A 13,525-nucleotide genomic window follows, 5' to 3' on the forward strand; every position below is an offset into this window, starting at 1 on the left:
GGACAGGGAGGTGGCCCAAACAATGTATGCACATGTAAGTAAATGTAAAAATGAGAAAATAAAAGAAAGAAAAAAAGCCAAAATAAATGAAAAACATAAGTGTAGCAACTGAAACTATAATATTTCTGAGAGAAAATGTATGGGATATTTCATGAAATGAAAACCAGCAAAAGATTTTTGCACAAGACCTCAAAAGGTACAGGAAACAAAAGCAAAAATAGGAAATTAGATTATATCAAATTGAAAATCTCTGCATAGCAAAGAAAATAACCAATGGAGTGAAGAGAAAACCTATAAAATGAGAGAAAATACTTGCAATTTATATATCTGATGAGGGGTTAATAGCCATAATATATAAGAATGTCAAATAGCTCAACAGCAAAAACACAAATAACCCACAGAAAAATGGGCAATAGACCCAAATAGACATTTCTCAAAAGGAGAGATACATAGAAATGACAAACAAAGTATGTGAAAAAAATGCTCATCACCAACCATCAGGGAAATGCAAACCAAAATGAAATACTACTTTAGTACAGTTAGAATGACTAATATTAAAAAGAGAAAAGATAATTAGAACTGACAAGGATATGGAGAAAAAGGAACCTTTGCACATTGTTAGCAGGAATGTAAATTAGTACAGCCATTATGGAAAGCAGTATAGAAGTTCCTCCAAAAATTAAAAATAGAGGTTTAGCACCCCCAGCAATACCTGCAAGTAAAGATTCCTCCCGGGGACACTGCCATCGCCAGCATGGCTCAAGAGTTTGTGAATGCCAAAATCCAGCCTGGGAAGGTGGTCGTGTTCATTAAGCCCACCTGCCTCTACTGCAGAAAGACCCAAGAGGTCCTCAGTCAACTGTCCTTCAAACAAGGGCTTCTGGAATTTGTCAATATCACATCCACCAGCCACACAAATGAGATTCAAGATTATTTGCAACAGCTGACAGGCACAAAGACGGTTCCTTGGGTCTTATCCGTAAGGATTGTATAGCCGAGTGCACGATCTGGAAGCTACACAACAGAATGGGAACTGTTGACGAGACTGAAGCAAATTGGAGCTCTGCAGTAATCACAGAAAAGCAGACCTCATAAGAGCTGGATGGCATCACAAAGGAGGGCAGCATTTCCTGGTGGATGGGATTTTGAGCAAAAACAGGCTTCCTCTTTTTTCCCCCAGTATTAAAAAGTGGACCACCTTGCCCCTAGGCAAGGACCACATTGGTTTTTTCCCAGATTGGCCCTTTGGGTTCCAGAAAAGTATGACAAGTTTGGTTCAGGATTCACTCACTGATCCAAAAGATGTTTTCCTCTTTATCATGTGTTTAATATTAACAGTTCTCCATGCGCCAGCATGCCTGTACCTCACAGCCAGTGTTTCTCAACTACGTTTATCTAGACTTCCCAAGGATAAATCTGTAGTTGGCTTCCCACTACTGGCCATCAGCTGAAATTATTTTTCTGACCCTGACATTATGCAGTTTCTATTATGAAATCAATGGATGCTGTGAAGTTTTTTCAAACCACATACATGCATCTCCCTCACCCATTCCATCTTGAGAGTCATGGCTCTGAGATGCTGTTCACAATCTCACCATCTCCCAGTTGTACAAGATGATCCACAATTCTGCAAAGGCTGTGAGGAGCCAGTTTGAGAAATTGTATGAGGAAGTTAAGCATGATTGGTAATCGCTGGGCCCTCATGCAGAGAGGCACAAAGGTGGGGCAAAGGTGGCAACCATGTTATAGAAGGTGGTTGTATAGCAGGAAAGTGACGGGGGCAGAAAAGAAGCAGACAGCCTGTGTTCTGACAACGAGACAGGGGGAGGGGATGGCAAAGCAGAGAGAGAAAATGTAAAGAATTGAAACAATGAGAAGGTCACATAGTACTGGGGAAACAAAAGCCAGTGAAGTCACATGCAGCCATTATGTGGGTTGAGCTTTGCTTTTGCTTCTGTAACCTGCTTGCAAGGGTGTATGTTCTTTGTTCTCCAGCCTAAGCCTCTGGACCCGAGTCCGCTGGGTCTGTGCTGGCACAATAAATGTTGCTTCCTTCTAATCTGCTTCAGAGACTCCAATCTCAGCTCATAATTTCCCGCAACAGTTGTCGAGATAATTCTAAATAGCTGTGTATGAAATTTTACTTAGATTACTAGCAAAATTAAAACGTGAACTGTAAAATCATCATAGAACACTTAAGGACCTGCTCCCAAGAGTATGTCTGTGAAAGCTAAATTGGAGAAACACTGTCATAAATAATTCCTTCCCACACACACACACACTTTGAAATTTTAAGAATCTTACTGTGAAGTTTAATTGTTCTAAAATTGCAAGTTAATTTCCTTATATGGTCTCTAGGGAGAATAATTTCTTTCTTAATAAAGAAGCACCTGTAGATGAAAAAAATTAAAAATAGAACTGCCATGAACTGATAAATGTATAAAAATGTGGTACATGTATATAATTGAATATCATCTATCCATAAAAAAGAATGAAATTCTGTCATTTGTGACAATATGGATGGAACTGGAGATCATTTTGTTAAGTGAACCAAGTCAGGTATGGAAAGGTCTCACTCACATATGAAATATAAAAAGTTGATCCCATAGAAGTTGAGAGTAGAATAGTGGATATCAGAGGCTGGGAAGAGTAATAGGGAAGGGAGTAAAGAGAAAGTTTGATTAAGGGTACAACATTATAGTTATATAAGAATTAGAAGTTGTAAAACCCCAAAGGTAAATAAGTACATAAGAACCAAACAAATAACAGATGAATTAGCTCATAGAAAAACAACAGACCCACAGGAAATAGCAAATGCTTTGCAGCCATAACCCTAAATGTAAATGGTCTTAGCACTCCAATCAAAAGACATAGAATGACTGACTAGATTTAAAAAACAACTATTACTATTTGCTGTCTACAAGAAACATACCTCACAAGAAAAGACATGCAGACTAAAAGTGAAAGGGCAGAAAACAATATTCCAAGCAAGCAGAAGTAAAGAATAATCAGGAATCACTCTACTTACATCTGACTTTGAGCAGAATTCAAGCCAGAATTAGTCAGAAGAGATAAAGAAGCTTACTACATATTACTAAAGGGAGCAATCTATCAAGAACATAGAAGGATTCTATACATATTCACTGATCATTGGTGCACTCAATTCAGAAAACTAGAAATCAAAAGCAAGAAAAACTATAGAGAACATTTAAGTATGTGGAGATTAAAGAATTCACTTTCAGTTGGTTAGTTCACTGAAGCAATAAAGAAGAAATTTAAAATTCCTAGAAGAAATGAAAATAGAAACAAAGTTTCCCAGAACTTTTGAGATGCAGCAAATAGTGCTGAGGGAAGTTTATAGGTATGAGTGCCTATATTTGAGAAAATTAGAGAGATCTCAAATAAATAACCTAATGATGCACCTCAAGCTCTTAGAATAACAAGAATAAGTTAAAGTCAGAAACTGTAGACAGAAAAAAATAAAGATTAGGGAATAAATTAATGAAATGGAGAATAAAGGAACAACACAAAGAATCAAAAGTTGGTTCTTTGAAAACATAAGACTGACAAACCCTTAGCCAAGTTAACAAAGGAAAGAGGAAGACAGTCAAATTAATAAAATTAGAGATGAACCAAGAGCATATAAACAATTTAAACAGGTCTGTAATGAGTGGATATTGAAGCAGTAAAAAGACACTCCCAAAAAAGGAAAGCCTGGGAATAGATGGATTTTTAGCTGCTTTCTACCAGACATTTAAATAGCTAGCAACAATACTCCTCAACTACTCAAAAAAATAAAAATAAAAAGGTGAGGAAGGCTACCAAAATCATTCTACAAAGCCAATGTGACACCAGTGCTAAAACTGGGTAAGGATGTAACAAAAAAGAAAGTTACAAACCAATTTCCCTGAAGAACACAGATGCAGAAGTTAAACCAAATTCCACAACATATTAAAAAGATCATACACTATAATTGTTAGTTTCATTGCAGGGATGCAAAGATTGTTCAATATACCTAAATCAATAAATGTAATACAGCACATAAATAGAACTCAATTGGTGCAAATAAATCCTTTGACAAAATCCCTAAAAATGTCATAATAAAAGCTCTGAAAAAAATAGAAATAGAAGGAATATACTTCAATGCAATAAGGGATATATATGACAAACCTATAGCCAAAATTGTACTGAATGGGGAAAAACTAAAAGCATTTCCTCTAAAATCAGGAAAGTCATTAAAATTTTCTCAGCTCTTATTCAATATAATGTTTGAATTAGCCAGAGAAATAAGGAAAGAGAAAGAAAAAAAAGGAACATGGATAAGAAAAGGAAGAAGTCAAATTAATGCTATTTGCAGATGATATGTTCATATACTAAAAGTACTTTAAAGACTTCACTGAAAAAATTTAGATCTAGCAAACACTTTCTTAAAAGTAGTAGGACACACAGTCAACATAAAAGTATTAGTAATTTTTCTATCACCAATAATGAATAAGCTGAGGAAGAAATCAGGCAAACAATTCCATTAACAATAACCTTGAGAAAAATATTTAGGAATAAACTTAACAAAGGAGGTAAAAGACCTCTACCATGAAAACTTTAGAACATTGTCTTCTTTAATAAACTAAAAAAGACACAAGAGTATGGAAAAGCACCTATGCTCATGGATATGTAGCAAACTACAGATTCCATGCAATTCTCATCCAAATTCTGATGGCATTCTTCACAGAAATAGAAAAACATTCTAAAATTTATATGGAAGCACAAAAGACCCCATGTAGCCAAAGCAATTCTGAGTAAGGAGAGCAACACTGGAAATATCACAACTGATATCAAATTACACTGCATATCCATAATACCAAAAACAGCTTGTTACTGTCACAAATCAAACACACAAGAAGACCCACAAATAAGCCCACACAGTTACAGTCATCTAACTTTTAATAAATATGTCAAAGAAGTACACTGGAGAAAAGAAACCCAGCTAACACTAGACTCCCATCTCTCACCCTGAACAAAAATCAATTTAAAATTGATCAAAGACCTTAATGTCAGGCCTGAAACTTTGAAACCACTACAGGAAAATATAGGGAAATTCTTGATGACATCAGCACAGCGAAGGACTTTCTGAGCTGGATTCCAATAGCTCAAAATATAAGAGCATAGATTGACAAAACAGAATTGCATCAAATTCTATTTGAGATGGGGAAAAGGGAAAAGAGTGGGTGATGGTGATGAAATAATTGTTTCACATTACTGGAAACAATTACTAGAATGAAGAGATAGCCTACGGAATGGGAAAAAATCTTTCCAAGTTATCCATCTAGGAGGGGATTAATAACCAGATTGTATAATGAGCTAAAAAACCTAAACACCAAAAGAACTAATAATCCAATTAATGGGCAAATGAATAGAACAGACAATTCTTCCTCAAAAGAGGAAGAGCAAATGGCCAGAAAATACATGAAGAAGAAAGCAATGCTAGGAATCTCTCTGTAAAGCTGTCCTTATCTCAACTAGCAAAAATGCTGTGTCTTTCTTATTATTGCTTATTTTTACTCTTCAACTGCTATGTCTTTTTTATTATTGCTTATTTCTACTCTTCAATGGAACTGGAGAAAAGCGCGGAACAAGTTCTGCCTGGAAGGGAGGGGGGAAGTGGGGAGATGGGGGGGGGCGGGAGGGAGAAATGACCCAAACAGTGTAAGCATATGTGAATAAATGAATAATAAAAAAAAACATGAAGAAGTGAACAGCATCCCTTGCCATAATGCAAATCAAAATGGTGTTCAGATACCATCTCACCCCAGAAAGAAGGGCTACTATCAAGACGACAAACAACAGTAAGTGCTGGTGAAGATGTGGGGAAAAAGGAAACCTTATACACTGTTGTTGGGAGGGTAAACTAGTGCAGTCACTATGGAAATCAGTATGGAACCCAAAAATAGAACTACTGTATGAACCAACTATACCAGTCTTGGGCATATATCTGAAGGAATGTAAGTCAGGATACAAGAGAGGCACCTCACACCCATGTTTATTGCAGCACTATTCATAATAGCCAACTTATAGAATCAGCCTAGGTACCCATCAACAGATGAATAAGGAATATGTGGTCTATATACAATGAAATATTATTCAGTCATTAGGAATAATGAATTTAGGTCATTTGCAGAAAAATAATGGAACTGGAGATAGATATGTTAGGCAAAATAAGCCAGATTCAGAAAGATAAGTATTACATGTTTTCTTTCAGAATCCAGATAGTAAAACAGTGAAACTATTTGGGGGCAGCCACTGAGATGGGGAAAAGGGAAAAGAGTGGGTGATGGTGATGAATAATATTGAAATATATTAGATCTGTATATGAAAATAGCATAATGAAACCCTCTAAAACTAAAAAGTGAGGATAGAATGGGGATAAGAAAGAGTAATAGAGGAGGTTAATTTGATCAAAGCACAAAATATGCATGTATGGAAATACCACAACAACCTCCTTTGTAAAATTAACATATGCTATAAAATAAAAAAATTTTAAAGAGTAAGGAGTTCTATTATATAGTAGTGTAAGTATCGATAACAATTATTTTCTATTTGAATTCTCACAACAATCATATGAAATATGATTATGATTATGCATTTAATTCATGAACAATTCTTAATAAAACTGGCTTTGAGGACTGGTAAAGACTTTTCCCATCAAGTCAAAGGCTGTAGTAGATACCAAAAGATACCAGAATACTCATATACTTACTATAGGATGCTTAATCTAATAAATAATTACAAAACAATGTGCAGATCACATAGAAAAGAAAAAGTAAGTAAATAAGTTAAAAAGAAGTAAAAATAAAGGGTAGAATAGTAAGAGAAATTCTGACTAAATTTGCTACCAAAATCTTAGGTGCAATTGTTATAGTTGGGCCACAAATATAACTCTGATTTTAGAAGAGATCAAAATAAAAAGGGAAATCAATTACAAGACTCAGAGTTCCTAATATGAAATACCAAAGGATAAAATAAGGCCCTTCCCCCATCCTGATATTAAGGTATAAGAAAATTTCTATCATGGAACCTCATAAAAGTAACTCTCCTTAATGAACTTGAGAGTTTTTCAACAGTATGGTTACCAGATATACTTTATTGCAAATAAAAAATTCTGTTCAAAAGTATACCTCAGTGAAATAGTTCCACTAGGAGACTAAACAATGCTAAAATATAATGGTCTTTGATAGTCTTGTTTGAACCACAAGTAAATTTCAAATATGTAATTGCCACAGAAAGAGTAAGAGAGGATATGGTAAATGTGGTAGAATTTTGTCATTTATATTGGGCTTATTATTTTAAGAGATGGTACACTGTAAAAGAAAGATATGTAATGGGTTTGTTGTAGCATTAATTACAACAATGAAAAATTATAACACAAAATTACAAAATACTATAATGGCAAATTAGGAATGCAAATTTAGTAATACAAATTAGTTCTAAAATATTGGGCGTAACTGTTAGAATTGGGTCACAAATTCAACTATGATTTTGACAGATAAAAGCAAAGAGATGGTTTGGCATAGAATCTGCGAATTTGTTATTACTAAGTTATACCCCCAGGTCAAGGATAGAAATATTACAACAACCCAGCTAACAACAAAGCTAATCAGAGCATAGAAATTAAATCAAGGGAAAGATAACAGTTGATTAAAACCCCCAAATAACTAATCAACAACACACAAGCAAAGCAGTAAATAGAAACACAGGGAGAGAAAGAAAGCAAGGGAACACAACTTCTCAAAAGACTAACAATAATGTAATAGAGGATTTGGTGGAAAGTGAAGGGAATGAATTCCCAGTTGCTGATGTCAGAAGAATGTTCAATGAACTTAAGGAGGAGCTTAACAACTCAATGAATCCCAAGAGTACATGGACTAATGAACTTGAGAAGACACAAAAACAACTAAATTACCTCAAAGAAGATTTCAACAAACTCCAAAATGAAACCAAGAAGATTATTAAAAAAAGAGAGATAAATGAAATAAAAAAGACAGCAAAAGATATGAAAGAGGAATTTAACAAAGAAATAGAAAGACTCAGAAAAAAATAATTGAACAAATTATGGAAATAAAAAGTTCAAGTAAAAAATACAGTTGAAAGGCACTCCAGCAGACTGGAACAGGTGGAAGACAATTTCAGTGCTCAAAGACAAAATAGATACTAAAGAAAAAAACAGAAAAATTCTTAGACAAAAGACTCAAGAGCTGCAAGAGGAATAAGCAAGAATTCTGTGACTCCATCAAAAAAGAAACCTGCAAATCATGGGCATCAAAGAAGAGTTACAAGCCAAAGGTATAGGTAATATATTCAACAAAATAACGGCAGAAAATTTCCCAAATCTCAAGAAAAAGATGCCCATCCAAGTACAGGAAGCTTCCAGGACATAAAACAGACATGAACAAAATAGAACCTCTCCATGGCATAGTATAGTTAAAACAATTAGCACAGAGAACAAGGAAAGAATATTGAAAGTTATAAGAGAGACAAATTAAATAACATATAAATGTAAACCCATCAAAATAAAAGCAGATTTCTCAACAGAAACTCTTTTTCTTTTTTTTTTTGGTGTTCAATCACTTTTTTTTATTGTTTTATTATTCATATGTGCATACAAGGCTTGGGTCATTTCTCCCCCTGCCCCCACCCCCTCCCTTACCACCCACTCTGCCCCCTCCCTCTCCCCCCAACCCCCTCAATACCCAGCATAAACTATTTTGCCCTTATCTCTAATTTTTTTGAAGAGAGAGTATAGGCAATAATAGGAAGGAACAAGCGTTCCTGGTTGAGATAAGCATAGCTATACAGGGAGTTGACTCACATTAATTTCCTGTGCGTGTGTGTTACCTTCTAGGTTAATTCTTTTTGATTTAACCTTTTCTCTAGTTACTGGTCCCCTTTTCCTATTGGCCTCAGTTTCAACAGAAACCTTAAAAGGAAGAAGGACATGGAGTGAGATATTTTGAGCACTGAAAAAAAATTTATGTCCTAGGATACTCTACCCAGCAAAGCTATCATTCAAAATTGAAAGAGCAATGAAAACTCTTCCAGGACAGAGTCCTTCAGTTTTAAATTAGTCAGATAAAGAAAGTCACTTCATACTATTAAAGGAGCAATAAATCAGCAGGAAATAACAATTAAGTTATATGTACCCAACTTCATTAAACATGCACTATTGGACTTAAAAACACAGATAGACCCCAACACAGTGGTGGTGGGAAACTTCAATACTCCTCTATCACCACAGATATTTCATCCAGACAAAAAAATCAACAAAGAAACTAGAATTGAATGATACCATAGATCAAATAGACCTGACAGATGTCTATAGAGTATTCCATCCTGCAACAACACAATGTACATTCTTCTCATCAGCCCATGAACTTTCTCCAAAATAGAGCATATTTTACATCACAAAGCAAGTCTTAACAAATATTAGAAAACTGAAATAACCACCTGCATACTTTCTGACCACAGCACAATAGAACTAGAAGTCAACAACAAATGGAATAGTAGAAAATATTCTAACAACAAGGACTGAACAGCACATTGCTCCATGATCAGTGGGTCATTGAAGAAATAAAGGAGGAAATCAAAAATTCCTGAAATTTAATGAGAATGTAAGCAAAACCTGCCAGAATGTATGGGATACACCAAAGGCAGTCCTAAGGGGAAAGTTTATAGCCATGAGTGCATATACTAAACCCATACACATATATAAAACACATAATCAAATAAACAACCTAATGCTACATCTCAAACTCCTAGAAAAATAAGAACTAGCTAGACCCAAAGCTAGCAGGAGAGAAATAACAAAAATAAGAGTCAAAATCAACAAAATAAAGACACCAAAAAAATACAAAGAATTAACAAAACAGGAAGCTGGTTCTTTAAAAAGATAAATAAGATTAACAAATGTCAACAAATCTGACTAAAATGAGAAGAGAAAAGATCCAAATTAATAAAATCAGACATGAAAAAGCGATAACAAACACCGAGGAAATCATTAGGAATCAAATAAGTTAGAAAATCTAGATGAAATTGACAAATTTCTAGACACAGATGACCATCCAAAATGAACAAAGAGGATATTGATCACCTATAACAAGCAATGAAATTGAATCAGCAATAAAGAGTCTCCCAAAACAGGAAAGTCCAAGACCTGACGGATTCACTGCTAAATTCCCCCAGAACTTTAAAGAACTAATACTAACACTCTTCAATCTTTTCCACAAAATGGAAAGGGAAGGAACACTGCCAAACTCATTCTATGAAACCAGTATTACACTTATCCTAAAACTGGACAAGATTACAACAACAACAACAAAAGAATGACAGGCCAACCTCTACAATGAATGTAGGTGCCAAAATCCTCAATAAAATAATGGCAACCTGAATGCAACAGCATATCAAAAAATCGTACACCATGATCAAATCCTAGGGATGCAGGGATGGCTCAACATATAAAAATCATTAAATGTAATACAGCATATTAACAGAAGCAAAGTTGAAAACCACATGGCCATCTCAATAGATGCAGAAAAAGCCTTGGACAAAATTCAACACCCTTTCATGATGAAAACTCTGATGAAACTAGGAATAGAAGGAATGTACCTCAACATGATAAAGACTATACACAACAAGCCTATAGCCCAACATCATACTAAATGGGAAAACTGAAACCATTTCTTCTGAAATCAAGAATGAGACAAGAGTGTTCATTCTCTCCACTCTTATTCAACATAGTCTTAGAATTTCTAACCAGAGCAATGAGACAAGAAGAAGAAATAAAAGGGATACAAATTGGAAAGGAATGACATAATGACATTATCTTATGCCTAAAAGACCTGAAAAACCCCACCAAAAAACTTCTAGACACCAAAATAGTTCTAGCAGAGTAGCAGGATACAAAATTAATTTACAAAGATCAGTATCTTTTCTATACTCCAACAATGAACAGACTGAGAAAAAATATAGGAAAATAATTCCATTTACAATAGCCTTTAAAAAATACCTATGAATATACTTTTAAAAGAATGTGAAAGACCTCTACAAGCAGATGCGAGAGGAGGCTGAGAGCACGAGGGACGAGCTGGAGAGGAGGCTGCTGCAGATGAAAGAAGAGGTGACCATGGCCAATGAAGCACTGATGAGGTCCGAGGAGATGGCTGAGAAGGCCCAGATCACAGAGGAACAGGCCAAGTTCCTGGCCCAGAAGGCCGCAGAGGCAGAGCAGGAGATGCAGCGGATCAAGGCCACGGCCATTCGGACAGAGGAGGAGAAGCGCCTGATGGAGCAGAAGGTGCTAGAGGCTGAGGTGCTGGCACTGAAGATGGCGGAGACAGAGAGGAGGGGTAAGGCGGCTGATCACCTGAAGCGGGATGATCAGCTGAAGCAGGACCTGCAGGAAGCTCGCGAGGCAGAATGAAGAGCCAAGCAGAAGCTCCTGGAAATTGCCACCAAGCCTACATACTTGCCCATGAACCCAATCTCAGCACCACTGCCTCCTGACATACCAAGCTTCAACCTCACTGGCGACAGCCTCTCTTTCGACTTCAAGGATACTGACATGAAGCGGCTTTCCATGGAGACAGAAAAAGAAAAAGTGGAGTACATGGAGAAGAGCAAGCACCTGCAGGAGCAGCTCAACGAGCTCAAGACAGAAATCGAGGCCTTGAAACTCAAAGAGAGGGAGATAGCATTGGACACTCTGCACAACCAGAGCTCATACAGGGGTGGCACCGGCAGCAAGCACAACACCAGTAAAAAGCCTCAAGCCCAAGGAAGAAGACTTATGTACATTTGAGCCCTCAAACTCACTTTGCAGAGTGCCAAGTCCCGAGTGGCCTTCTTTGAAGAGCTCTAGCAGGTGACCCAGCCACCCCAGGATCTGCCACTTCTGCTCCCAGCACCAGCAGGATGGGCCTGACACCATGGGAACCATCCACAGGGGTGGCTTGGGGGCTCCTGAGGTTGCTGTGCAACTTTCTCCAGCTAAGTGGGGAATCCCAGCCCCTTTATGTGCAATTGCCTTTGAACTATGACCCTGTGGAGATTTCTCTCACGGCCTTCTAGTTCCTCTGATCTGCATCTGTAATGTTTTTAAGAAGTGTTTGTCTTTGTCTATGTGAGATCCCATAATTCCTGCGTCCCAGATTCCCTGGGGTGTGAGAGTTACTGCCCACTGCTGAGCTCTACACCTGGAGGGAGTGCAGTACATAGGCCTCCTGGAGCCATCAAGACTGCTGCCACATCCCCTGTCCCACTAGGGTTTGGGAGTCTCTCCCCTGCACAGTGAGGACCTGGGACATAGCGAAGAAGCACAGGCTGGCTGAGCCCAGGTCCCTGCCTGCCTGCCGCATGTCTGGCAGGGTGATGGGTCCTGAGGCCACCTGCTGTGGTTGCCAGCTGATCGGGAATAGGCAGGGCAGCTGCAGCTGGGGAGATATTTGAGGCAGAAGCTGTGGTGGAGGGCTGCTGGCCAGCTGGGCGAGGTGGCAGGTAGAGCTTTGCGGGGATCCAACCACACAGAGTGCACGCTGCCCTCCACCGGCTACCCCTGCCCAGATCTGAGAGGCAAGTGGGAACCACATGTGTCTTTCCATCCCTGTTCAGCCTTAACCTCCTGCTGTGGTGCGCTCAGGAGCTCCCTGGTCATTTCTCATCAGTGCCTGGATAATCAGCCATGATGGGGGCTCCATAGGCTCTTCTTGGTGGCCCTGTCAACACAGAGCAACAGAACCCTGGTCCATTGCTGGTCTGACTCCACCCTCCAGCCACATTCCAGCAACCCTGTGCCTGGGCCTCATGTGGCCATTGCCTTTGTCCCCTCCCTCACCCCAGGGCCTTTTACTTTATAGCCCCCAGTAGGGTTCCTTTTATCCTTTCCAGCCCAAGACCGATGCAGGTATCCAGTCAGCAATCACACAGCCTGACAAGCTTGGCCTCCATGCCAGTCCCCCACCCTGGCTCATTCCACAGTCTGGGGCCACCTCTGGCCCTTTCTTTTCTCCATAGCTGGAGTTCTGGCCAGCCGGGGCCCTTCAGATCCTAACACTTGGGTTGTGATGCAGAGAAGGTGCTACATCTTAATCAGCAAAAAGACACATGTAAGCTGAAGATGAATGGGCCTGGAGACCAGATAAGCAGAGGCGGTGGGTCTCCAGTGGTTTGGGTTTTGAAAAACTTAGATACTCATGAGATCCTGCCTTGTTTTCACTGACAGCATCTTGGGCTGGTTCCCCACTTCTTAGGCCACTTTGTCCCTTTGAAGCCATCCCTGTGTGTCATCCCAGTGCCTTTGGGCATGACTCTAGTCTGGAACCTGAGTGGTGTCTAAAAGAGAAAGACCTCAGGAGCTGAAGCCTCAGGCCTCTGCCAGGTCAGTTCTTGTGAGTGGCTCTGTCTGCTCAGGCCTAAAGCCTGGGCCTGAGTTTCTGCCAGGACTTCCTTCCCTCCCGATCTATAAATTTAATTCTTAACA

General features: G+C 38.4%; 1 pseudogene; it reads left to right on the forward strand.

Annotated features, from left to right (window-relative positions):
• Positions 1 to 754: 754 nt before the first annotated feature.
• LOC109678037 (merlin pseudogene) lies at positions 755 to 12,085 on the forward strand (annotated as a pseudogene).
• Positions 12,086 to 13,525: the final 1,440 nt, after the last annotated feature.

This window comes from Castor canadensis, chromosome 12 (genome assembly GCF_047511655.1).
Source record: "Castor canadensis chromosome 12, mCasCan1.hap1v2, whole genome shotgun sequence".
NCBI lineage: Eukaryota > Metazoa > Chordata > Mammalia > Rodentia > Castoridae > Castor > Castor canadensis.